General features: G+C 45.7%; 1 long non-coding RNA gene across 1 annotated transcript in view; it reads left to right on the forward strand.

Annotated features, from left to right (window-relative positions):
- LOC144824979 (uncharacterized) overlaps window positions 1–27728 on the forward strand; it is a 470078-nt gene that overhangs the window by 41478 nt on the left and 400872 nt on the right. The window lies entirely within an intron of this gene.

Here is a 27728-nt window from a genome sequence, read left to right on the forward strand (position 1 = left end):
CGGCCTAACATTCGACAATATCCTTGCACCCATCGTGGTAATCTGCCCCAACCTACTCTGTGCTGCACCCTGTGCCTCAGCAAGCAGTCATTGCCATGAAATCCTGGCAGAGAACGGCGCTGCAGCATTGGGAGAGGGACCGCACCTTGGCTCGCAATTGGTGCTGCCAGGTTCCCCAATGGTAGTCTGGGCTTCTGGCTGCAACTGAGAGGTTTCCTGTTTCTCGGTGGGAGTGGAGTGTGGCCTCTGGATTGGTGGTGAGCCGAGTGTGCAGGTGTGGTGTTTGCTGCACCTGTTCCTGGATGCCGGGGCTGCATGGAGGAGCTTGGCTCTCCCAGGGAGCGTGGTTGCATTACCTGGAGATGCCGCTGAGATGGGAGGCATCCTCAATGTGAGACTCCTAGACAGAGATCAGGAGGATATAGCCGAACCACTGGGGAGAGGCCTCGGCCAGAGCTACTGTAGCTGGTTTATCTCACCTGTCCAGCCTGGGCATTTCCCATAGCTACACATTGCCTTGTCATTAAAGGCTCACAGTGCCACTCTGTGAAGGGCACCTGTGTCTCCTGTATAGTTAAAGCAGGCAGGCACTCCATTGGGAGCAGTCTCGTTGCAGAGATCGATTGTGGAGGGTTGCTTGTGACCATTGGGACTTTATGAGAGCTGGCGGCTTCCCCTTCATTGCAGCGGGCCATGACATACAGCATTGCTCAAACACTATTCGGGATCATCACCAGGACCAGAGCAAATCAAAGTGCATGCTCTGACTTATTACTTTGCATTTTAATTGCTTATGGTGAGGTGTGTGCGCTGGAAATGACGGGTGTGGTTATCCTTATAGTGTCTTTCCAGTTTGACACACGCAAAACACCAAGGCACAGGGAGTCAGTCGCTGTGCCACAGATTCTGGCTCGGGACCAATCGATCCTCCTATGGACTCAGACTTGAAACAGATCCTCGCGGCTATGCAGAGCAGCTTATCAAAGATCAATAGGAAATGTATGCCTTCTCCTTCAGTAAAGATGGACAGAGTGACGGAGAGGTTGGAAAAACATACAGAGAGGTTATATACTGTGGAACGGAGAGTGTCTGATGCTGAATACATAATAACTGTAGAGGTGACTTCACAAACCAAGATGGACTGCTGAAGCCAAGGCCAAAGATTTGGAGTCTCGGTCAATGGCCAAATGACTTAAGGATTGTAGGTGAGGTAGAATCAACAAACATCTATAATGTGGAACAATATGTGGAACATCTGCTCATAGCGCTATTCAGCAGAGAACCTTTTTGGATATTTTTGTGGTTGAACGCGCTCATTGCTCTCTTGTGCCTAGGCAGATCCCAGGGGCCAACCCCAACCCAATAATGGCATATATTTTGTACTACAGACACCACTACGCAGCCCTCCGGAAGGCACGAGAATAGAAGACTCTGAGTTATCAGGTTATGGAGTTGTCCCTCTGCCCAGATTTCACACAGCAAGTATAGGAGTCTTGCCATCAATTTATACTAGTCAAGAGAATGTTCCGCGAATTGAAACTTGAAAACAGTATGATCTATCCTGCAAAGTTACGGATCCTATCAGAAGAAAGACCACATGTTTTCACTGACACGAAACTGGTCCTCCAGTTCCTTAAACCAAGGGAGAGTGCAGGCTCTCGTAGGGGATCCCCAGGGCATCCCTTGAAATGGATGAAGACCTTTCAAGCACAGAAGAGCATTGCGTTGGTTGTTATTGTAACTATTATGCCGTGCTTCTATTGCATTGGGTGGTATGGGGAGTCTGTGTAATGCCAAAGGGCAAACGATATGTGTTCGGGCACTCCTATATGCTGGAAGGACTATATTTGCCTGGACTGATCAGAGAGCTGTTGGGAATATCTGGACATTACTCTTGTGACTCGAGAATTTGGTAAGACCATTCCCACACTCTATTTGGATGAGCACCTATTGGGTAGCCTGAGGGGTATTTAGGTGGCACCGTCTTGGAGCATAGTGGATCACTACTCATAGGCATCTTAATCTATCCTAATCATTGGACATTTAGACATTCAGGTTCCTTACCTGGAATGTGAGGGGTCTGAATGACCATAGAAAGATTCGTAGAGTAGCGTGGATGACGCTATACTACAGGAGACACACTTAACCCCAAGCAGTAGTATGTTAACACAATGTGGGCTACAGGGGCATTGTATCTCTGCAGGCTTTGCCTCTCACACCAGAAGTGTGCTTATATGGGCCAGTAGTAGATGTTATGTTATGTTATCTAAACTTATACCGCGCTCAGCTGCCCCAGCAAAGGGGCGTCCCGGCGCTTTGCAAGGCACACAAAACACAACATTGTTAAGAGGCCAGAGAAATGGAGCAACAAAGAACAGATTAAAATAAACTACACAAATAAAATAGTCTTGATAGCCCGTCTAAACAGCAAGAGATCTTCAAGGGCCCGGATGTGAGGGGGGAGAGAGTTCCAGAACTTCGCCGCTAACACCCGAAAAGAGCGACCGCCGACTCTGCTCAGCCTGAAGCGCGGAACCGCTGCCAGGTTTTGGCCCAGGGATCTGAGGGTTCGTGAGGGTACATATGTCCTCAACAAATTCTCCAATATTTGGGGAGATGAACCCTTGAGGATTTTGAAAGCAAGGCATAAAACCTTGAATTTGATCCTCTGGTTCACAGGAAGCCAGTGGAGAGAGCGCAACGCGTTTGAAACAGAACACTGCCTTGGCAGACCAATCACCACTCTGGCTGCAGCGTTTTGAACTCGCTGCAGTCGGGTGAGTTCCGACTGATTAATCCCCACCAAAAGCGAGCTAGCATAATCCAGCCGGGACAACACTGACGCTTGGACCACTAGCTGCCTAGTGGGTGCGTCGAAAAATTTCATGATAGGTCTTAGACCTCAGATAATGCCGTAGCAGGTAGCCGCCACCTTCCTAGTATGGCAAATAAAACTAAGAGTCGGATCCAGTCAAACCCCAAGATTTTTTATCTCCGATGCTGGAGAAGGGGTCACACCCAGTTCAGGAGGCCACCACCTGTCCCCCATAGCTCCGCCTGCTTGCCGACCACCATGACCTCGGTCTTTTTGGCGTTTAACTGGAGACAGTTGGAATTCATCCAGTTAGCCACTGCTCGTAGTCCGTCACGGAACCTGGGAGCCTCCATGTCAGAGTCCCCACTCAACGTGACCGCCAGCTGCGTGTTGTCTGCATATGAGACCATCATCAGGCCCCACTGCTTGACGACCGCAGCCAGCGGCCTCACGTAAAGGTTCAAAAGAGTGGGGCTTAACAAAGAGCCCTGCGGGACACCCAGTTCCAACGGATAAGATTTAGACTGGCAGGGCGGAATCGCAAGCTTGAAAGACCGTTCGGCAAGAAATGAACGAAACCAACATAGGGCAGAACCCGTGACACCTACTTCTTCCAGGCGCTGAAGCAAAATCCTGTGCGAGATCGTGTCGAACACGGCACTTAGATCTAATAGCAATAGTGCCGCCGTCCGACCCTCATCAAGCACAGAACGCAGGTGTTCAACCATAGAGAGTAGGGCCGTCTCCGTGCTGTGGCCAGCACGGAACCCGTTCTGGGTGGGATCAAGGATGTTAGCCGTAGTAAGATGGTCAGAAAGAATTCCGTTCACATGGGCCTCAGTTACTTTCTCAGCCCAAGGTAGAAGGGAAACAGGGCGGTAGTTCTCAGGTTTGAGGGGGTCTAGGGTCGCCTTCTTCAGGATCGGTGTGACTACGGCCTGTTTCCACCTAGTGGGAACTACACCTGAAGATAAAGACAGGTTAATCAAAGAAAGCACCGGAGCGCGGCATAACGGGGACATATTCCTGAGCTGAGCCGGTTTCATCGGATCTACAGGGGAGCCCGATTTGATTTTGAGGCTCAAGGTGTTAAAGGCCTCAGTTGATAAAAAGTTGCAGAGTAGTGAGAGAGTCACATCCACCCAGACTACAGCTGACCGGCTCCGAGATGTGAGTGCCCAAAAGAAAAGTTTCATGAATGGCTTGAATTTTCTCGAGAAAAAAGGAAGCCAGGTCCTCACAGTGGGAGTCCGAACAGATTTCCGCCGCCGTTGCTCTTTTAGTCATCAGGTCCTTTAGCACCTTAAAGATGAGTTTCGATGGATTAGAGCTATTCTGGAATTCTTGGGCGTAAAAGGTTGCACGTGTTCTACACACTGCCCTATGGTATATTTTGAATTTGGCGAGGTAGCATGCCTTTTTCCTCGGATCATACGATTTTCACCACTCCCTTTCAGCCTGTCTGCAGGCTTTTTTAAGAAGTGCTAGAGAGCTATCATACCAGGGGCTGGGCTCTTTTGTGCGACACCTATACCAAACCATGGGAATCAGTGATTCAAGAGCGTGGGTAATCCACTCACAGAAGAGATCATAACCACGTTCCACATCTGTTAAGGGGCCCAACGGAGCCTCTTCCAGAAGATGGTAAAGATCCTCCAATCTCAGTTTGTTCCAGTGTCGCCTAAGTGGTGTTCTTTCCTGCGGTTTAAAAGGAGACTCATGAATGGGACATAGCATTTTCACCAACATATGGTCTGTCCAGGCGATGTGAGTAGGGCATAGAGCTCTAACCCCCTCTAAGTTGGTAAAGAAAGGATCAAGGATATGCCCTCCCATATGTGTGGAAGATGTAACCAGCTGGGTAAGTTGCAGGGCCTCTAAGTCGGCCAGAATGCTGCTGATAAAAGGGGCGGTCGGACAATCAAAATGGAGATTAAGATCCCCGATAATATTGAAGTTAGCACATCCTAGTGCCACAGTGCTAATTAAATCAGGGAGAGCAGCCCTGAAAGCAGAATCACAACCCGGAGGGCGATAAATCAGAATACCAGAGAAGGTAAAGTGATTACTAATCGAAACTTTGAAGAGAGGGCTCTCACGACCCGGGATTTTTAAAACTTTCCACTCGCACGGATAACACGACTTGGTGGCCAACGCAATCCCTCCCCCCCTAGTAGCACGATTCAGCGTGTAGATGGAATATTCCGGGGGAAAGGCCAGGTTCAGGATAGAAGTATCCGTATCCTGCAGCCAGGTTTCTGTCAAAAAGAACAAATCAGGGGACTCGTCCTTGATAAGATCATATATCTCCTGATGGTGTTTGACCAATGATCTAACATTTAGATTCCAAATGGTGAGTTCACGCAATCCTGTCGAGCTCTTGTGAGAGCGTGACGTCTCCGCCGCTCGGATAGGGGCAGGAGTATCCAAGGACCAGACACCACATGTGCACCGGTACGGACCACATAGCGGGCCAACGGGGATATGGCCGCAATTAGTAACCCGACCCCTAATGGCCAGCAGTTCCTCTCTTAGATATGTAATAGTAGGCGACATAATGAAGAAAAACGAAAGCTAGGGGTCCTGCCGCGACCCGCGCCTCCTTAGCGCTGACGGGCGCAGACGGGCAGGACTCTGGCACGACTCAGGCACAGGGAAGGCGCACCCGCTGCACTCTGAGTAGTACGCCTTAAGTAGGCGTATCACGCTTCGCCAGAGCGCTAGAACGCTCGAAAATGGCCCCCAAGAATGACCCCTTCGCTCCCAAGATGGCGAGCGAAAATGAAAATCCCCGGAACCGGACCCGCTCAAACGGCGGTGGTTTTCGCCAATGCTATAATGCAAGTAAGTGGGCGGGGGGGAGCGCGAGCACACAATTAAAACCAGGGCAAATAGAAAATATATTAAAATAGATGAAAAACGGGAGGTTTTAAAATGAAAGACGCTAGCACAACAGCGCTGATAGAATGCTGGTGATGTTACCTTGTCAGGGCAGAACCTTCAAGTGTCAAGTGCAGACGCCTTAAGTAGACGTATCACGCTTCGCCAGAGCGCTAGAACGCTCGAAAATGGCCCCCAAGAATGACCCCTTCGCTCCCAAGATGGCGAGCGAAAATTAAAATCCCCGGAACCGGACCCGCTCAAACGGCGGTGGTTTTCGCCAATGTTATAATGCAAGTAAGTGGGCGGGGGGGGGGAGCGCGAGCACACAATTAAAACCAGGGCAAATAGAAAATATATTAAAATAGATCTGGCAGAAACTTACAAGAAATCTATGCTGACCGAGGCAGCAGGTTTGCAGTAGCTCGCAGCTATAAGGATGGGACAGCAGTATTGCTTGTTGCGGTCTATGGACCTATCCATAATGACCCTCTCTTTTACCATGCACTAAGTGCACACCTGCTTCAATGGCGTGATGCACCACAGGTCTGGGGGTGATTTCAACTGTGTTTTAGATCCGGAGCGAGATCATTCGAGGGGGCCACCTTATCGCCCCTCGGCTACTGCTAGGGCCATTATGAATATAGTAGACCACAGAGGCCTAATTGATATAAGATGATATTGTTCCCCTGAGGGTGCACGATTCACACACTACTCTGCAGTGCATGACATATATACTTGTATTCATTTTTGACTGGTGGCTAGAAGTTTGGTTTCTCATGTTATTAGCTGTGATCCTTTTCCGATAACCTATTCCAACAATTCACCAGTTATGTTGGATTTAGTACTCTACACTAGGAAGTTTGATGCATTTACGTAGTGGTTTCCACCATATTCATGACTAGACTCAGCCTTTAAGGTGGAAATGGCACAAACTATAGAGTTTTCCATAATAACATCGTCACGGTTGCAAGGTTTGGCACAGTTTGGGAAACCTTCAAAGTTTATATAAGAGGGGTTGCAATTTAAAAACATGCAGGAGTGCTCAAATCATTGAGAAACAGGTTGTCATATTTGGAAAGGGATATTGCTTAAATGGAGCTGGATCACTTGCGCTCAGGTGGCACCCATCTACTTAAAGACATTACGACGAAGTAGAAGAATACCATGAAATGGCTGATAGCAAAGTCAAACACCTCTGCAAATATGCAGCTACTAGGGTGTATGGGGAGGGAGAATGCCCAGGTGCCACGCTAGGAGCCCTAATGCATCCTAAAAGAGAAACAGGGGTGATTATGGAAGTTAAAGATGAGAAGGATCCACCATTCCATGATACAGAGCATATAGCTGATAGGTCCTGTAGGTATTATGCAGAACTGTATAACTTGTGTTTCATCCCGGATAATGAGGCGATTACTAATTACTTGGAACATATCCACATGACGTGGCTTACTGCGGAGCATAGAGAACATGTCATGGCTCTTCTCAGTCCTTCAGAAATACCCTCTGCACTTAAAGGCTTTTGTGTGCAGGGAGCACCTGGCATCAATGGCCTTACTGTTACTTTCCATAAGACCTTCCAAGAATTGCTTATACACCATTTAGTCACATTTCATGAGGGAATGGTGGAGGTTGACCTGCTGCCACCCTCTATGAGGGAAGCTTTAATTATAACCCTCTTGAAGCCTGGAAAACCACCTAATATTTGCTCCTCATACAGGCCTTCATAATTTTTGAATTTGATACCAAGATATTCACCAAGATCTTGGTGAATTGGCTGGCTCCAATCGTGCCAGTGGTGGTTCACCCAGAGCAAGCAGGATTTGTGCCAGGTCGCAGTATGACATATAAACTTAGAACTCTATTTGGGGTTATGCTGTGAGTTGACCCAGAGGTGAGGCTTTAGGGCTTTAGATGCCGAAAAGGCACTCAACTACGTGGATTGGGAATTAATGAGAGCTGTTCTCTGGCAGATTGGAGTGGGTAACGTGTTTCTTGGTCTGGTCACAATATTATATACAGCTCTGATGGCCAGGGTGCGGATGGGTAATTTTGTCACAGCCCCCCTTTCAATCACAAGGGGCACTTGGGCTGTCCTTGTCCCGTTGGGAAGGGAAAGAGATGTAATACAAGCCTTACATACATTAGGAATTAGCAAGATGGAATATTTTGTTTAGAGGAGTTGTGGATAGCTGTGAATCCGTTCTTTTTTTTAATATTTCTTTTTATTAAAACAAGGCATCAATAAACACAGCGGTGCATAGTACAGAAGAGGGTCAATCAGCGTCAACATTCAATACAGAAATTCTTGGTTAGGGGGGAGGGGGGAGCCATACATCGATATCATAAATGATTATACAGACGGATCATGGGGAAATCGGGACATCAAAAACTACACTTGCAGGTGGTACACAAATATTCCCTCTGTAATCATTCCAAGGGCCCCAAATATTGTTCCACTTCCGAGGACAACCCCTTGCCAGGTAAACAGTTTTTTCACGGAACATACACCAATCCATACTTTCTTTCCACCCCTCTATCGTTGGCGGCCTTTCAGAACCCCACAGCTGCGCTATATTTCGCTTAGCGATCATGGCCCCCAACGTGACCCATTGGGTCTGGGCAGTATTTAAGTCCGTGGGCTCCCAGATATTCAACAAGCATCTCCTAGCCTCCGGCAAGAGAGCCACACCCGTCACTTCCTGCATGACATTGTGGACAGAACCCCAGCAATTCACCATATGTCGACATTCCCATATGATATGAAGAAACGTCCCCAATAGACCACATCCCCGCCTACACAGACCCTCCTCCGCTAGACCCATTTTAATCAAACGTGGACCCGTGATATAAACTCTGTGGAGTATCTTCAGCTGGACAAGTCTCAGTCTTGCTGGAATTGCCACCTCCTTCGGAGAGGAGATTGCCGATTGCCAGTCCTCATCATCAATTTCGAGGCCATCTCGGGTTCACCACTCCCTCAGATCTACTAGAAGATCCACTCTGTCATTGATCAGTTTTTATAAACAAGAGAAATGGTGCTATCGGGCAGATGTCCATCTAGTATACGGTCCTCCAAGGGGGACGCCTCTGGTATCCCCTCCCACTCGGGGAAGACCGATCTCAGTGCATGTCTAACCTGTGCAAAACGAAAATACTCCGTACCACTAGGCTCGTATTCAGTTTGTAGATCAGCAAATGACTTAACCATCCCCTTTGCCCAGAGATCACCTACAGTAGTAATCCCAATCAGTTCCCATTTGTCAAAACCCTTCATGTTCCATAGCTTGCCAAACCTATCCGATCCAAAGCGTGGGGTAGCCAAAGTCAAGCGGTCCTTCCAACCAAGCGAATTAGTAACATCATGCCATATGCGTACCACCACTCTGGTCGGCCCTGTCAGGGTTTTCTCTACTGATCTAGTGTACAGCGCTCTGCTATAACTACCACCAGGAAGTACCCACCTAACCATGACATATCCGGGATCTGCATCAGATTCGTAGGTACCATGATTTATAGCCCCTAGTTGCGACGCCCAATAATATCTCTTGATATCGGGGAGGGCGATCCCTCCATCATACCACAGGAGCGTTAGCTTGGCCAACGCTATACGTGGCCTGCCGTCCCAGAGTAGTTTACGCTGCAAAAAATAGCTAGCAGGTACCACATCTAAAGTGTTTTGGAGGGCATAAAGGAAAAGCGGCAGGGACATCATTCTAAAAAGGGTCGCCCGTCCCAACATCGAAAGTGGAAGTTTCTGCCACCCAACTACATCACTTTTCAGCTGAGCCAGTGGAGGGAGAAGGTTTCGCTCATACCGGGTCGTAGGATCCATGGAAATATAAACACCAAGATATTTGAACCCCTCCCTTGCGATTTGGATGGGACAATTCCGAGGCAAAACGGGGGCGTCACCACATAATACATACAAATAAGATTTCGCCCAGTTTATAACCAATCCTGAATTTCTGCCATAAGACGCCAACACATCACAGAGAACAATAAGGGACTTCCTTGGAGAGGAAAGATAAAGCAAGATATCGTCAGCATATAAAGAGATCCGATCCTCAAACTACGGAGACCAAAGAATACCCTTGATCGAGGGTTCCCAGCAGAGCCAGGCCGCTAAAGGCTCGAGAGCCAGCGAAAACAGAAGGGGGGAAAGTGGGCAGCCCTGCCTAGTGCCCCGCCCAAGACAAAATGCCGCCGAGACACGACTGTTAACGACTACCTGTGCAAGTGGCTCAGTATACAATAGGCGTTCCCTGCTAATGAACTCCGGACCAAAACCAAACTTAGCCAGAACAGCCCATAAATATGGCTATTCCACCGTATCAAAAGCCATCGTCGCGTCAAGCGACGCTATGATTGCAGGCTCCTGCAAGGTATGCGCCCTTGCAAGAACCCCATGTAACCGCCTCAGGTTCAAAGCCGTATTTTGATGTGGAATAAATCCCGATTGGTCAGGATACACAAGCTCACCAATGACTTTGATCAATCTATTGGACAGTATTTTGGCCAGTATCTTGGGCTCCGAGTTCAACAACGAGATCGGCCTGTACGACGCGCAGCTAGCTCTGGACTTCCCTTCATTATGTATCACTACTATCGATGCCATTCTCTGATCCCGGGGGAGAACACCACACTCTCGGGACTCCCAAAACATATCTCTCAAATAGGGGGCGACTCTATCGGGTCAGAGTTTGAATAATTGGATAGGGAGACCATTGGGACCCGTCGCTTTTCCGGAATTCAAGGAACGCACTGCCAAAGCTACCTCATCGGCGGTAAGCTTACCGTCCATGAGGTCATGATCCTCCACAGACAGACACGGAAGCTTAATATCTCTCAATAGTAGACACAAATCTACCTGCGGTCTATCTGAAATGGAAGTGTATATAGTATGGAAGTATTCAGCGAAACGGTCCACTATCCCCTGTGGGTCGGTCACACAAGTCCCGTCCGTCGTTTCAATCTGTGGGACGACCCGATCTGCTCTATCCCTCCTATCCAGCCAGGCTATCAACTTACCCGCCTTGTCCCCCACATCATTAAGACGCCCCTGCTGCTCTCGATTTAGAGCCCTAGCGCTGTCAGTGACCAATGTCCTATACTCAAGCTGCTTACGCTGTAAAACATGCAGTCTGGCACGGGTCACCCCTTGCTCCATTTCCGTTTCTATGATAGCTATTTCAGACTCAATCCTCACTACGTCCTCCTCCTTCTGCTTTTTAACACCTGCGATCAGGGATAAAGCCTGACCCCTGACTACAGTCTTAAAAGCCTCCCACAACGAAATCGATGAGGAAACCGATCCCTCATTATCTTGAAAATAATGCTCAAACACTTGTAGCAAATCCTTTCGGATTTTAGGATTACGCAGATACCAGGGATTAATGGGGGCTACTCTACCACTGGAGCCTGAAGCAAAATCAAATTTAAGCGAGAGAGGAGAATGGTCCGATATACCTCTGGCCAGATGCCGTACTTCAACAATAGACGAGGCCTGGGCCGCAGGCACCAGACCATAGTCAATCCGAGAGAGACTCCCATGAGCACCAGAGTGGAAGGTGTATTGCCGCTGACTAGGTTGAAATAATCTCCACCTATCAACCAAGCCCAGTGCCTCCACGAAGTCCGGCAGCCATCTTTGAGCTCGCCTCAAATCCCGTGACGGAGATCTGTCCAGGGTGCCAGAGACTACAGCGTTGAAATCTCCACCCAAAATCAACAATCCACTAGGAAGATCCAATACAATCTTCCCCAACTCAAGAAAGGTCATGTTTTGCAGACCCGGAGGGACATACACCGAAACCAGAGAGAGAGTACGCCCCTCCCAACGTCTTGAAACCGCAGAGTATCGTCCCCTCTCATCCGCAACAACCGAATCAACCACAAATGGGAGAGAACTCCTAAGGAGGATTGCGACAACCCGGGACCCAGAAGTAAAACCCGCATGCGCCACCAGCCGATAGCCCTTCCTATTCATCGCCTTACACACATTTTCGACTACGTGAGTTTCCTGTAGGAGGACCACATCTGGGGAATGTCTTTTAAGGAATTGTATAACCACACTACGCTTGATTTTATCCCCCAACCCATTGACGTTCCAACTCAATACCCTCAGCCCCTTACCCCCATCATGAAACAGAAGAAAGACCCAACCCTCCTCCGAGCCCTGCACCATAAAGAAGCAATCTTGAAATACAATGCCTTGTGAAAACACGAACAAAACACCACAAAAAAGCAATTCCTCCCCACCTCCCCCCAAACATCCGGTTACGCTACCCCCCTCCCTGCACCCCTGCTTACGACTTTCAAGCCTCCCAACTTGCAGTGTGCCTGTTGCCCCCACATCTAGACTAAACTACAAAAAGTAAGCCCGAGGAGGAAAGAGACCTACCGATAGCCCGTTTACCCCCCCCTTATGTATTGTGCTTAGTTGTGAATCAAGACAGTACAAAAATGGACCTTTCCCCAGCTCTCCCCGGGTCCCAGAACGACAGGTCTCATTCTTGTACTTGCGCACCCCCTCCTTCTTCTCCACTCTGTCTCTGGGGTTCTTGTCGGGCAGTCAAAGTGTCTAACCAATCTGCAGCAATCTCTGGCTTATCAAAGAAATAAGTTCTCTCTTCATGTTCGATCCGCAGTTTAGCCGGCTAAAGCATGGCGTATTTGAGTCCCATATCACAAAGCCTTCTCTTCACCCCCATAAAACTCAGTCTCTGCTTCTGGACTGTTTGCGTAAAGCCTGGAAAGAAACTGATGAACAAGTTTTCATACTTCAAGGAGCCTCCCGATCTGGAAGCCTTAAGGATTGTGTCTCTGTCTCTAAAATTGAATATTCTGGCTATCAAGGGCCGAGGCGGGCCACCAACACGGGGTCTACCTCCAGGAATTCTGTGTGCCCGCTCGACAGTGAAGTACTTGCTCAGGCCTTTGGGTCCAAGGTGGTTGATTATGAGACCCTCCACAAAAAAATTGGCTGCCTGCCCTTCCACTTTTTCCGGGACCCCAATGATACGAATGTTATTTCTCCGGGCCCTCCCTTCGAAATCCTCAATTCGACGGACAATAAGGTCATTGGAGGCTTTCAGAGTCCGTACTTCAGATTGTAGCTCTGTGACATCATCTGTGAGACTAGCCGTTTTAATGTCCAAAGACTTCACTTTCTCACTCGTCTTTGTGAGGTCAGCCCGAATCAAGTTAACCTCAATGGAAACCGCATCAAGTTTATGAGCCAGGGTCTCCATCTTCTGTCCAAGCGAGGACTTGATCCCATCACGTCTTGCAATGTAGGCTCCACTTCCAGGGCAGAGGCATCCTTTACTCCTTCCTGTGACTTTCCCAGTCCACTAGGTGACCCCTTAGTGTGTGCGTATCGGTCCATGTTGTTCGACTGCGTATACTGTCCCCCTCTGGTGGCCTTCTGCTGCCGTTTGTCCCCCTCCGGCTTGGTCGCCATTTTGGGACAATCCTATATTCGTCGACCGATCCGGGGAGGTGGCACTCAGCAATCGTTGTTGGTGGACCACTTCAAGTCCCTTGCTTTCGACCCTTCAGGATAATCCGTCAACTATCCGTGGCTCTGCGGCGCCCACCAGTTAACAGAGAGATCAGGTTGCGATAGCCATGCAACACTGCACGGGGTCAAAAGCCACATTTGTAGGGTCCGTAAGCCTCCACACTTATAAAATATCCAAACAGCAGGGCACACTGATGTCAACTGGGGTGCCCGACAGTCACACGCACACTTCGGCCAGATCGCCAGGCGTTCCCGTCAAAATCGAAAGTGAAACCAGGTGAGGCTGTGAGGTCAGACCGGTCACTTACGGTATACAGCGCCGTTGTTGTCGAACTACGCCATGGGCACTATGCCAACCCAAGCTCCGGGCATCCGAGAGAAACAGGCCGCCAACTTTCCGACCCCATAACTCCGGTTTCCGGGGCACCTTCGGGATGCGGATTGCAGCATTTAGATCTTCTTCGGTTCCACTGCAAGAAGCACTCCACAGCAGACAGGATTAACGACAGGATATAGTTGGGGGGCTACGGGGGTCTCGGGAGCCCCAAGCTCACGCGGCCATCTTGGATGCACGCGAAGCTCCTCCTCTGTGAATCTGTTCTTGATGGGATCACTCCATCGTAAGCTCTTAACTATTCCCAGTACTATAGATCCCAACATGCGTTACGAGATCTAGAGGCTGGATTCCTATATACGGCATTGCACTGCCCATCCATGCTAGAGTTTTGGGAAAAGGTTTTTCATGTGTTGGAAACAACAACTAGCTCTCCCCTAAAGCCTGGGCCAATGCTTGCCCTATTGGATTTTGATAAAGCGGTGGATACAAGTGTCAGGAGACTGGTGGCTATAGGGCTGCTTCTTGCTAAACGCGAGTTGCAATGGGATGGGCTAGAGGCACGACCTGAACCTGGAAGACTGGCATAAAGACAAGCTATACTGTAATACTCAAACTGAAGTCAATAGTAAAATGCTTCCTCCGCAGAGTTTCACCAGTGGCTTTTGGGGCCCATATCAGATGTACTTAGTGGGTAAAGAGGTGGGAGTAACAGAGGTTGGAGTGATGTAGTGTTATAAAAATTTATTTTTTGCATATTGTACATTATATGTAGTGGAAGGGAGAATGTTCTACCTTGATTAACCTTATGTAATTTGTGGAAAACTCGTGGTCTAACGTTCTATTTATCTGTTTTGGCTGTCATCCGCTTGTGCGAACTGCTTGTTAAGTCACAATAGCTGTGTCACTTCATGCTATGCTGACTAATGCTATGTTTACTTTGTCATGACGTGTTCAGCCAGACTACACGTCTGTTTGTATCTCGTCAATAAAGAAAATATATATATATTTTTTTAATATGACTTAAGGTTTTTAACACTTCTAAAGCTGTATGTATCACTCAATCTCTCATTTATGTTCATAATGGAGCTGTTATTACTCCTGAATAGATTTCTTAGTTTTACCCAACTACTTCTTTACTATGTTGGTCATGTTCTACCTCCAAGGGTGCTTTAACTCATTTACTCTACTATTGTTCTCATGTGTTTAGTTTTTGGAACAATATAGGTTTAAAGACTTTCCATTGTAATATTCAATTATCTATTGAGAATGTTTTCTTTGGTTCTATGTCATCTGACTTTGATCACATGCCACCTAAACCTCTGTTGTTTGACCTTTTTATTGCACTTGCTTTTAAGGTTATACTTTACTGTTCGAAAGATACTTCTACGTTATCTGTATCAATATGGGGGAATCATGTGATGAGTATAGAATAGCCACTATTTCTTCATTATCGATACGCAAACTGGATTTAATCAGATCTATATCAGCTACCTTTTACTACATATCTATTCTCTCACTCACCTGAATCTTAGTTCTCATATTTCTACTTCACTCACTATTTCTTTCTATCCTTTCCTTTCCTCTCCTCTTTCTTCTTTCTGGTTTCTCTCCATTTCTTTTCTCTTTTTCCCCGATCCATTTATTTTTATAGAAACAGAAATGTTATACTCATAGGCTTTTGTTCCTTGTTTTAATGTTATTGGTAATCATATTGTAAGTTCTATTGCAATTGTTGCATAATTATTATGCATGTTGTCATTGATTTATGAATATTCAAATAAAAAATATTTAACAAAAAGACTCACCGAAATTTGCAAGTCCAAGATTCAAGATGGGACGTCCATGTACAAACTCTAGTTTGAACAGCGATGAGCATTTTGGCATGTACATACAATCAGGACCAATGTGGGAAAACGTGCTGCATACAGCAAGATTACTGGAACTGTAATGCAGCTTTAACTAATTTTAACAAGTTCACTTTCAAAGCCCTTTTAATTATGCAGCAAGAGTTGTCTTCTCATTTTCAATGAAGGTCTATTATTCATCAAAATGGAAATAAATAAATAAATTCAGACATGGTCAAAAAAATATTTCTTTAAACACTACATTAAATGAGCCTACGAAAGAAATATTTGGTTGAGTTTTGAGTGTTAATATTTGGCTTGTTCTGTGAACTGTTGCTCTTCCACTTGACTAGGGCTTAGCATCCTTTCAGTCTTAAGGGAGATGTTTATAAACCTTTAGCTGAACACTACAGAAACCGTAGAACATTCAGAGAGGCTAAGTATATTTAGCTGTCTTAAATCTTTCTATTATCTGAAAATGTTCTTCACCTTCCCGTGGATAAAACATTCATCTGGCAATGAAAAGACATGGACGGACTAGCACTAGAGAGTGTTTGAGAGTAAACACAGTGTGATGGATTGAAACATGCATATATTGCAACGAAAGCCAGCACCAAGGATGATTAAGAAGCACGGCTGAAATTTGTGGTTTGTGCTATACTTGAATAGTTACATAGTAATTGAGATAGTGTAGGTCGTGTACATCACAGGCAGAATATTGATGGGACAGATTATTGTGGCAAAAATACTGAGGGTCTAAATATCGAATGGCAAGTTTGCATACATTTTCTACATGTAACTCCAGATACAAGTACCTTGGTGAGATAAATAAATATATATATATATATATATATATATATATATATATATATATATATATATATATATATATTCACTGAAAAAACCATAGGTTATAGACCATATATAGTTAGGAATTAGCATTTACAAAACCTTGAAAATTCACTGAAAAAACCATAGGTTATAGACCATATATCGTTAGGAATTAGCATTTAAAAAACCTTATTTTACTCACACAAAACCATTGAAATTCCATATATAGTTAGTTGCACTAACTATATATCGCGCACCCGCAATCCACTGCTGATGATGTCACATATTACATCATTCATGACATGGTCAGTGACATCACTGATGACATCACTGATGACATCTCAAATGACATCACTGATGACATCTCATTTGACATCAATGACCACATCACTGATGATATCATTCATGTGACAATACAATGCATCTCCTCACATTTTAATATAACCTGTTTCACCCAGTGTTAAATACAGAATATAATTTTTGAAACCATTGACACACCAATACTAGTTACTACATACGCACTCACTGATTCCTACGTCTACACACACCTTCACTCATTCACCCATACAATCATTCATACATACAATCACTCATCTTTATAACCCTATCATATGCACTCATACACCTATACAGACACTCACAGTCTGCCACTCATCCATGGAGTTACTCACACACCTAGTCAGTCCTGTAAAGAATCAATGACACTTCCATTTTCTTGTCTATACAGTTAAACATAGAGCACCTTACATTTTCAAACATATACTAACACATACTTACCTTGCTATACAATCATTGATACAAGTACACATTGATCTGCACAGAGTCACACACCTCCCAGCCAGCCACACACACACTCAGTCTCCCATACAAATACTTGGACAATCAATCAGTAACCCATATAGTTAATCATATAGCTACTGATCAACACATGCAGCAGTTTACAGAACAACAGACATAATGATGCACAAATTAAGACACTTTAGTCACTAACCCATGCACTCAGTGAGACACATTTAATCACTCACTCATACATTCAGTCATGCACCTACTAAATCCTTTGTCCAGACACTTATACTTCCACTCATTCTTCAATATGTAAGACACATTTTAACTTTACAGAAACATACAGTCACTGGATGTTGTCATCAGTGATGTCATCAGTGATGTCATTTGAGATGTCATCAGTGATGTCATCAGTGATGTCACTGACCATGTCATGAATGATGTAATATGTGACATCATCAGCAGTGGATTGCGGGTGCGCGATATATAGTTAGTGCAACTAACTATATATGGAATTTCAATGGTTTTGTGTGAGTAAAATGTGAGTTTTGTGTGAGTAAAATAAGGTAAGAGAATAGAAAATAAGAGAATAGAAAAGTCTTGATGGCCCTACGAAATGAGAAAAGATCATCAAGGGCACGGATCTTTGGAGGCAAGGAGTTCCACAAGGCCGCAGCACGTACTCGAAATGAGCGGCCACCAGCCCGACTACGCTTGAACCGGGAGGCTACTGCAAGTTCAAGGCCCAGTGAACGTAGAGAACGGGCAGGAACATAGAGAGACAAGAGATTCAAAAGAATCTGGGCAGGAGAGCCCTTAAGGATCTTATAAGAAAGACAGAGCACTTTAAATTGAATTCTCTGCTTAACCGGCAGCCAATGGAGGGAACGCAGAGTTTTGGCAGCGGAACAGAACCTGGGCAACCCCACCACTGCTCTAGCTGCCGCGTTTTGCACGCGTTGAAGACGAGTGATTTCAGCCTGGTTTATCCCTACCAAGAGGGAGCTGGCATAATTAAGCCGAGAAATCACCGTCGCCTGCACCACGAGCTGCCTGGTCGAAGCATCAAAGAATTTTAACACTGGTCTTAAGCCACGCAGGATGCCGAAACAGCATGCAGCGGTTCTCTTTGTGTGGCAGACAAAACTAAGAGCAGGTTCTAACCACACGCCAAGATTTTTTATCTCCGAAACTGGTGTTGGGGTGGGACCAAGCTCTGGGGGCCACCACACATCGCCCCAGAGTTCCGCCCGCTTGCCGATGATCATGATTTCTGTCTTTTTTGCGTTCAACTGGAGACAGTTGGAGTTCATCCAGCTGGCAACCGCCCGAAGTCCATTCTGGAATCTCGGGGCATCCAAACGAGAATCCCCACTGAGCGTGACGGCCAGCTGGGTTTCGTCAGTGTATGACACCATGGTCATACCCCACTGCTTGACGACATCAGCCAGCGGCCTCACGTAGAGATTGAACAACGTGGGGCTCAGTGAAGATCCCTGAGAGACCCCGAGATCCAGAGGATGAGATTTTGACTGGTGGGGCGGAATGGCCACGCAAAAAGATCGATCGGAAAGGAAGGAGCGGAACCACTGAAGAGCAGGACCAACAACACCAGCTTCCTCCAAGCGCTGAAGAAGGATCCTGTGCGAGACGGTGTCAAAGGCGGCGCTAAGATCTAATAAAACAAGCGCCGCCGTTTGACCCGAATCAAGCACAGTGCGCAGGTGTTCCACCATGAAGAGGAGAGCTGTCTCCGTGCTGTGCCCGGCTCGAAAGCCGTTCTGCGTGACATCCAGGATGTTGGCCCGCGAGAGATGGTCTGAGAGAGCCATGTTCACATGGGCCTCCGCTACTTTTGCCGGCCATGGAAGAAGCGATATTGGACGGTAGTTCTCAGGTTTACTGGAGTCCAAAGAAGGCTTCTTCAGGATCGGCATGACAACCGCCTGCTTCCACTTGGCAAGTACCAAGCCTGATGTAAGCGAGATATTAATCAGAGAGCAGACCGGCAGAAAACCGATAGATGACGGGTCTCTAAACACAGCCGGTCTTAAAGGGTCTGCCGGGGAGCCAGACTTAATTCGCTGAGCCAGTTTCATGAAGCTCTCAGAAGATAGGCAGGGAAGAGTATGTAAGACATCCTGCACTGGAAGGTTAAGAGAGCCTCCACCCTGCGGCGTAGCAGTGGGAAAGGCTCGATAGATGGCTTGGACTTTTCCAAGAAAAAAGGCCACCAAGGTTTCACAATGTGCAATAGAACAAGGTTCATTCACAGAGGCCTTTTTTGCCACCAGATCTTTAAGAGCCTTAAAGATGGTTCTGGATGGATTTGAGCTATTGCGGAATTCAAGGGCATAGAATGCCGCACGGGCTTTGCAGACAGCGCGATGGTAGGATTTGATGGTGGCTAGATACAGGACTTTTTTACTGGTATCATATGTTTTCCGCCATTCTCTTTCAGCGCGTCTGCACGTACTTTTAAGTGTACGCAAGGATCCATCATACCAAGGACTGGGGTCCTTTGATCCGTATTTGCTCATAGTCACGGGAATGAGAGAATCAAGGGCCCGAGTGACCCATTCACAGAAGAGGTCATAGCCCATTTCCACAGTATCTAACGGGCCCAACGGGTCCTCAGACAGAAGGCGATGAAAGTCCTCGAGCTTTAGTTTATTCCAGTGTCGTCGGGGGACGGCTCGGGCCGTAGGTTTTAATTGAAAATGCCATTTAGAATGTTGATAAAAAATGGTCCGGCAGAAGCACCATAATCCACTCTATCTATTGACCTTCACTGTAACATGTCTACACTTTGTAGGTCCCTCACACCTACAGCACCAAACGGCAAGGAATAAAAGATCTCCGCCGAAGAGCCCTTCATAGGGAGCCCGTCAGGTATTGCAGCTTCAACCTGACGAAGAGCATGACCTATGATGAAGCATGACACTCATCGGGCTGGGTGTGTGAGGTCCCCAATTCCGAAAGGAGGGATTCCCCCTTCCCTTCCTTTCTAGAGGACAACCTATTATTATTTCTCTGGGATCTCTCCCTCATTCTCCACCTGTAGGAACTACATACCCTTGTTTGTTTTTGACTTTATTTACTTGTCTTTTCTAGCAAGCATTTTCTCACTTAATGACAGAAAATATAGTAGATGGTATCTTGTTGCAGATAATATGAGTTACAGCTGATCTCCTTAGATACATGAGTCTCTGAGAACCGTAATTAATTAACTGCTGTAAGCAACAAACAATATTTTACCTTAATTAATGAAATTCCACATTCACCACATCAGCAAATAAAATTGTAATTTCTCGGTTATCAATATTATTATAAGCTATAACTGCAAAAACGTCATAAACTTTTCATTGTCACTGTCATTGTATGTGTTCAATCACTTTGGCATGGACAAAAATATACTGTTTAGCCGCCCTAAAATAATTCCTGAGTAATTTCCTAGGAGAGTAGGGTTAATAATCTTATGGATATATGCCAATTGAGACAGGGCTCAGATTTAAGCTCAAAATAGCCAATCTATTGGTGGATTACACCCCTTCAATCCACAGTACAATCAGGACTGTAACTTGGTATATAGGTTAGTCCCACATATTTTATAGATCCCGTTTTTAATTTGAATTTAAAATGAACTTTAAAGTCCATAAATCATCATATTCTTGTATAGTGGTTTATTAACATTGTGGTCCTTGATGATCTCAAAACTCTAATTATAATGCTTGACCAGGTCTGTCTGGCTAAGTTTCAGATGACTATAAGGACTGATACAGCATACACTATGTTTGAAGCATCCAGCATTTTGCCACAGACTTTCTCTGACGCTGAAGATCACCTATAAACGGAATTATCTGCCTTTGTTCGGTTACTGTGACAAACTGGACCTGCAGGCCCTCATCCAGAATATTTCTTTCACCTTGAAAAGACAACAGGCATACACGCCGTATAGGGCAAAACACATGTTGGTAGGCAACTCTTTGTAATACTTTGTCAAGCATTATTATAAGAACTCGTGCCTGTGAGTGCAGGGTCTCTGTGCTGAAGATGCGATAACATCATTGCATTTACTTGTTTTGGTTCAGTCACGTGCTCCTATGATGTCTTTTACTTCTGGTTGCAAAACAGGTCTATGCAGTGATGTGCTGCTTCAGTCCATGTTTTTCCTTTGGCTTCTGGGGTTTGAAGTCTTCTTTCTTTCATTTAAAATAGGACTACGAGTCCAAGAATTGAGAGGAAAAAAACTGGACTGCAGCAGCACATCACACATGGACCTGGGAAGCTTGGCCGCTATGCGGAGGAGTGTGATTTGCATGTGTACATTCAGTATTATTGTGACATTATGGAGATTCAGAAAGCCTTTTCCCATATCTACACCACGGGACATGAGAAAAGAGACATTTTGGGCATGCACAGATTTTTTGTATTTTTTTGCAATTTTATATAGCTAGTTCCCGAAGTTATCAGTGCACTTTACATGAGCACCAGTTGCATTACAGACGCACACATTTGTTTTAGGCACGTGGAGGTTAAGTGATTTGCCCAGAATCACAGGATGCTTCAGCCTCCCGCCAGACTCGAATCTGGTTCCCTAGCCTCAAAGTCGGCCGCTCAAGCCGATAAGCTACATCAACGTAATCCTACAAGCACGCCAGCATAACGTGCTCTAATATGAGAATTCTGGAGTGGTGCCACTGCCTGCATATATGCTATTGCATTCCTGAGTCACAAAGGAATGCTGCAGGTCTCGTGCATTCCATACATCCCCATTTCGTAATCTTGCTTTGTTACAGGGCTGGGGACTGGGATGTCTCTTGCAATTATTCCAACGCCCTGTGCCGCACTGCTCAACTAGGTTCTGAACAGCTTAATTTAAATATTCATTTACGTCCAAATTTTATGGGTCAAATGTAATTCAATGCATTAGCAGGTAATGGCATTGTAAAGCCAGTTGAAGTCAGGGTTGTTCACATGGATCAGGCCAGTGATTTGGCGAGAGCCTGATGACATCACCGCGTCTTTCCCTCCCCCCACAGGGAACCTTGGAGACAAATGCATAGTAGAGCAGCAGCCGCATGCCTTTGTGAATGTTAGTGAACGAAGCAATGAAGGCCAGGAAACGGGAACCATATTTTGCCCCTATGTCAGTGCAGATATGTTTACATTAGCTTTAGGATGAATGCAGCCCAAGAAGGGGGTGTTAGGGCCTCGATATAGGCGCGTTTAGAGGACACATGTGTTTAAGGGTATTTTTAAGGAGTCTGTTCATGGAATGGCCAACTTTTATTAATCAAATAACTGTTCCCATCACGTTTTGAGGCCATCTGAATTTAGCTTTCATTCTCATTTTCATGCAAAGAGATCGTTTGTTAACTTTTTGTTTATGCGAATCCCATTGTTATTATGATGACGTTTGTTTGCTCAGAAGAGCCACACATAGCTGACTGGATATTTTAAACATCCACTCAAGCTAGAAAAATAACTCGACATATGGCTGCCTGATGGATTTTATCCTTCCTGATAAAAATGATTTACAGCAGCTTTAAAGCACTGCTAAGGCAATTATCTTTCTCTAAGCCTAATCAAGGTCATAAGCAGTTACATGACAGTCCCAATTTACAATAGTCGTTTCCATAACGGTGCTATAAAGCATTTTGGTGACTGAAAACAAACATACGTATGTCAGGTGTTCATCCCTCCCAATAAATGTAACTCAATCAACATAGAAATGTTGAATCGATAATCTCTGGATAAGAAGTTGATCTGTCTATCGGGTGGTCAAAATGTGGCTAAGTCATCATCTATCGGGTCCTTCATTCACACCGTGCTTGTAATGACAAATAAAAACATACCTGAGAAACAACTTCAGTCTAGTTCCTCATTGAGACAATATATACACTTGACAGTACTTGGATGCACTGGTTCCAACAGAAAGTAATAGTATTTTTGACGTATTATACATATGGTTATCAAGTCGCCAAAGCGTTAAGGGCGGAAGAAGTGAGAACACTTTTCATTTGATCCACACGGTAGATTCCTTGTCCTAATTTTAGCCATTCCTTAGTCTATAATTTGCTTTTGATGAATTAAGAGATGGGCATGGAGTGGGAACTACGGAAAATAAACGATAAGAGAGCCTTGTTTACTTTCTACCTCCTGTTTCAGTCTTCATAAACCCTGGGAATCGACATCCATGATTAAAGGTGTAGATAATAACATGCAGGGACGGCTCCTCTATTAGGGCAGAGGAAGGTTGTCCCACTGCTTTCTCGCAGTGCGAGAAAGCCAAAACATGAAATGGTAATAACTTTTGGTTATTGCCATTTTATGTTTCTTTCTGCATTGCGGGCGGGTGGGTGGTAGGAGCTGCCTGAGCAGGGCAGGTGTGGTTTGCCCACACCTGAGTACGCAAAACTGGCTTGGTCGGCCCTCTCGGACCCTCTTCACTTCTACATGCAGGCTGCATTGCAGCCTACAAGGAGAACATGCAATGCCCTACAGAGCCTGGCTGGGCGGCGTCTCTGACCCATCAAAACGCTCCACTGCAACGTTGTGATTGGCTAAGGGGAGGGGAAGGAGGCTGCCAGCTTCCTGTTCCTGCCGGCAAACATCCTGAACAACAACTCTGGAACAACGTTTTCCGGAGTCACGCAAGCCGAAAAATGACTTACCCGAACAATGAATCAGCCTTAACCAAGCATGTGCGTGGTTAAGGCTGGGTCGGTCTAGTGTTCGGGCAGGGCGGAGTTAGGAGCAGCGTCGCAGAGCAACAGGTAAGAGCAGGCGCGGTGCGTCCATTGGGGCGTAGGGGCGAAGCCCCACTAAGCCCCATGGACCCACCACGTCGTCACTAGAAGCCAAACACAATTATTTAAAAAAATCGCGCTATCTGCCGGCCGGGAAACCGGGAGACACCCGACCTTCCCGGAGTGCGCAAGGGGGGGGGGGGGTAGGATCGGGCTGCTGCAGCTGCGCAAGTGTATTTTTGGGCACAAACATGCCCGCGCATGCGCAGATCGTTTTCTTGTGAATTCCCCCTTAGAGAGAGGACCAGGGGGCGGGCTGAAGCCCCCGGGGTTACACTGGGCGACTGGGCGAGCCCCCAGCCAATCCTGGCGCAGGATTGGCTGGTCACTACATAGCCCGGTTACATAACCCCTGACGGATAGCACGGCCGACTTTGGTGCTGGGAAACCAGGTTCGAGCCTCTTATCGAACCATAAAAATGTATACATGACTTACTTTGGTGTTAAATAAATAGATATTTTAAAAAACAAATAAAAATGATGTTCCGACTAAGGTGTGAAATTGGTGTCGAATAAATACATGTTTTTAAAAACAATTAATATTAATCATGTATCATTGGTGCTGGAGTACAAGGTTCGAGACTGGTATTAAACACTGACAAGCTGTGTGCAAGTTATATGGTCATAAAAATACATGAATGATGGATGCAGGATGGGTGGATGCATGAATGGATGCAGGATGAATGATGGGTGGATGAATGGATGGGTGGATGCATGATTGAATGATGGATGCAGGATGGATGCAGGATGGGTGGATTGGTAGATGAATGAATGATGGATGCAGGATGGATGCAGGGTGGATGGATGGGTGCATGAATGAATGATGGATGCCGGGTGGGTGGATGGATGGATGGATGATGGATGAATGATGGGTGGATGGATGGGTGCATGAATGAATGATGGATGGATGGATGGGTGGATGCAGGAATGGATGCAGGATGGATGATGGATGGGTGGATGGATGGGTGGATGAATGGATGCATGATTGAATGAATGATGGATGCTGGATGGGTGGATGGATGGGTGGATGAATGAATGATGGATGCAGGATGGATGGGTGGATGGATGGGTGCATGAATGAATGATGGATGTAGGATGGATGGGCGGATATATGGATCGGTGGATGCATGAATGAATGATGGATGCAGGATGGGTGGATGAATGAATGATGGATGCAGGATGGATGCAGGGTGGATGGATGGGTGGATGAATGAATGATGGATGCAGGATGGATGGATGGATGGATGGGTGGATGCATGAATGGATGCAGGAATGGATGATGGATGGGTGGATGGATGGGTGGGTGGATGGGTGGGTGGATGGATGCATGAATGAATGATGGATGAATGGGTGGATGGGTGGATGGATGAATGATGGATGCAGGATGGATGGGTGGATGGATGGATGGATGGGTGCATGAATGAATGATGGATGCAGGATGGGTGGATGGATGGGTGGACACTTGAATGGATGCAGGAATGGATGCAGGATGGATGATGGATGGGTGGATGGGTGGATGGATGGGTGGATGGATGGTGGATGGATGGATGCATGAATGAATGATGGATGGATGGATGCTGGATGGGTGGATGGATGGGTGGATGCATGAATGATGGATGCAGGATGGATGGATGGATGGGTGGATGCATGAATGAATGATGGATGCAGGATGGATGGATGGGTGAATGCATGAATGAATGATGGATGCTGGATGGATGGGTGGATGCATGAATGAATGATGGATGCAGGATGGATGCAGAATTGGTGGATGGATGGGTGGATGGATGGATGGGTGGATGCATGAATGATGTATGGATGGATGCAAGGTGGTTCGGGCTCGCTTGCTGCGCTCGCTCGCTGCGGTGCAATATGCAAATTAGTTTACGCCTCACCACTTTCAAATGTCACCAGCCGCCCCTGGGTAAGAGGGGTTAATTTTCAGGGGTTGGGGAGTTTAGGGTTAGATTTTAAGGGTTGGGGTTTAGTTTATAGGGGGTATGGGTGTTCGTATTTATTTATAAGGTGGGGGAATTAGTTAATAAGGTGTTGAGAACGATTTTAGGAGGTGGGGGTGAACGTGATTATTTTAAGAGAGGGGGAAAATAGTTTTATAGGGGTAGTGTTTGTTTATTAAGGGGTATGGGTGATCGTGTATGTTGTTAGGGTGCTTGGGTGAATATGTTTATAATTAGGATGGGGAAATTAGTTATTAGGGTTTGTGGGTGATCGTGTTTCATTTTAAAGTGGGTGAATTACTTTATAGAGGGCAGGGGTTTGGGGTTAGTATACAGGGGTTGGGGGATAGGCTTTAGTTTACAGGGGTTGGGGTTAGTTTTTAGGGGGTGTGGGTGAACATGTTTGTTTTTAGGGTGTGTAGGTAATCGTGTTTAATTTTAGGGTGGGGGAAATAGTTTAGTTTGTGTGGGTGATCGTGTATATGTTTAGGGTGAGGGGATTAGTTTTTAAGAGGTGGGGAAAGGGGTACTAGTTTAAAGATATTTTTTAACACGCATTCCTTTACAATGAAAAATCCCGGTAAAGGAATGTGTGGTAAAAAAAAATCTTGGTTTAGACAAGCTCGTGGTTGCGACCTTGTTGTTGGGGAAGTCATGGTTCGGGAAGTCGTGGTTCAAACATAAAACCATTCCTGCCGCATGAAGGAGAGCAGGAGCAGACCGAGCAATGAAGACACGGGACCCAGGCTGGCCCGGCAGAAAGGTAGGTTTTCATTTTTTAATTTTTATTATTGAACCCCCCCCCTCCAAGCGTGACCACTCGCCCGCGCCCCCACCTCGCGTGCGCCCTCACCTGCCCCCTCACCCGTGATCAATGCTGGCCGTGACTGATAACATAGGGATCATTTTGTTGGTTGGTATATCCTACAGCCCATCGGCATGATGTAGGCCCTCGCCTCTGCCTGCCCTGCACACTAAGGCCCACGTAATATAAAATTCCTGGCATGTGTGGAGAGTGAAGGTGCTTACGTTGTTACAGCAATAACATTTTCATCAAAACCACATTGCAAGGTGGCAACCAGGTTATGGCTGCACGTCTCTGCATGGTCGGACTGCGATGGAAAATAGGCCCAGACGCCAAAATCAAAGTGGCCCCCATTAGTGGATTAGAAAGCTAAAAATGTGGCTCATGTTTAGGGCAACTTTGAACTTGTATAGACACACTGTATAATTGATTTGCCAGGTATGGGAGACTGCATGGACTTAAGCTTGTTGCAGGCAATGTTTGTTTTAATATCAGGGACATTAATAGTAAAAAGCAGCCTACAAGACCATAAAGCTGGTCCACAAACAGCCAAAGAAACGGCTCAAATGGTTCAATGACACATTATTGAGATAAGAATATTGTTAATAAAAGTATTATGTCAAAAATATTGTTTACCACTACATTGTGCTCCTACACTTATAATGGTAAGTACCAAAATATCAGACAAAAAATATCGTTGAAACTAATAACTTCCAAACAGACACAAAAATATCGATTTTCTTAAATATAGAGTTTAAAGTAGTCAATGTTGATTATTTTAACATATAAATGTAATATATTATAGATTAAATGTATTCCACTAATATTCAATACTATATATAAATATATGTATATAAAACAGAAACACCTATTCATCTATCTATCTATCTATCTATCTATCTATCTATCTATCTATCTATCTATCTATCTATCTATCTATCTATCTATCTATCTATCTATCTATCTATCTATCTATCTAATCTATCTATCTATCTATCTATATCTATATATCTATATCTATATCTATATCTCTATATATATATATATATTACCTACTGGCGGTCGCCAGTAGGTATATATAGTTAGGATTTTTTCTCTATGGGTTTTTTGAAAATTCTATGTCTAATAACTTTGGCGTTTG

The sequence above is a fragment of the Lissotriton helveticus genome, chromosome 3_1 (genome assembly GCF_964261635.1).
Source record: "Lissotriton helveticus chromosome 3_1, aLisHel1.1, whole genome shotgun sequence".
NCBI classification, from domain to species: domain Eukaryota; kingdom Metazoa; phylum Chordata; class Amphibia; order Caudata; family Salamandridae; genus Lissotriton; species Lissotriton helveticus.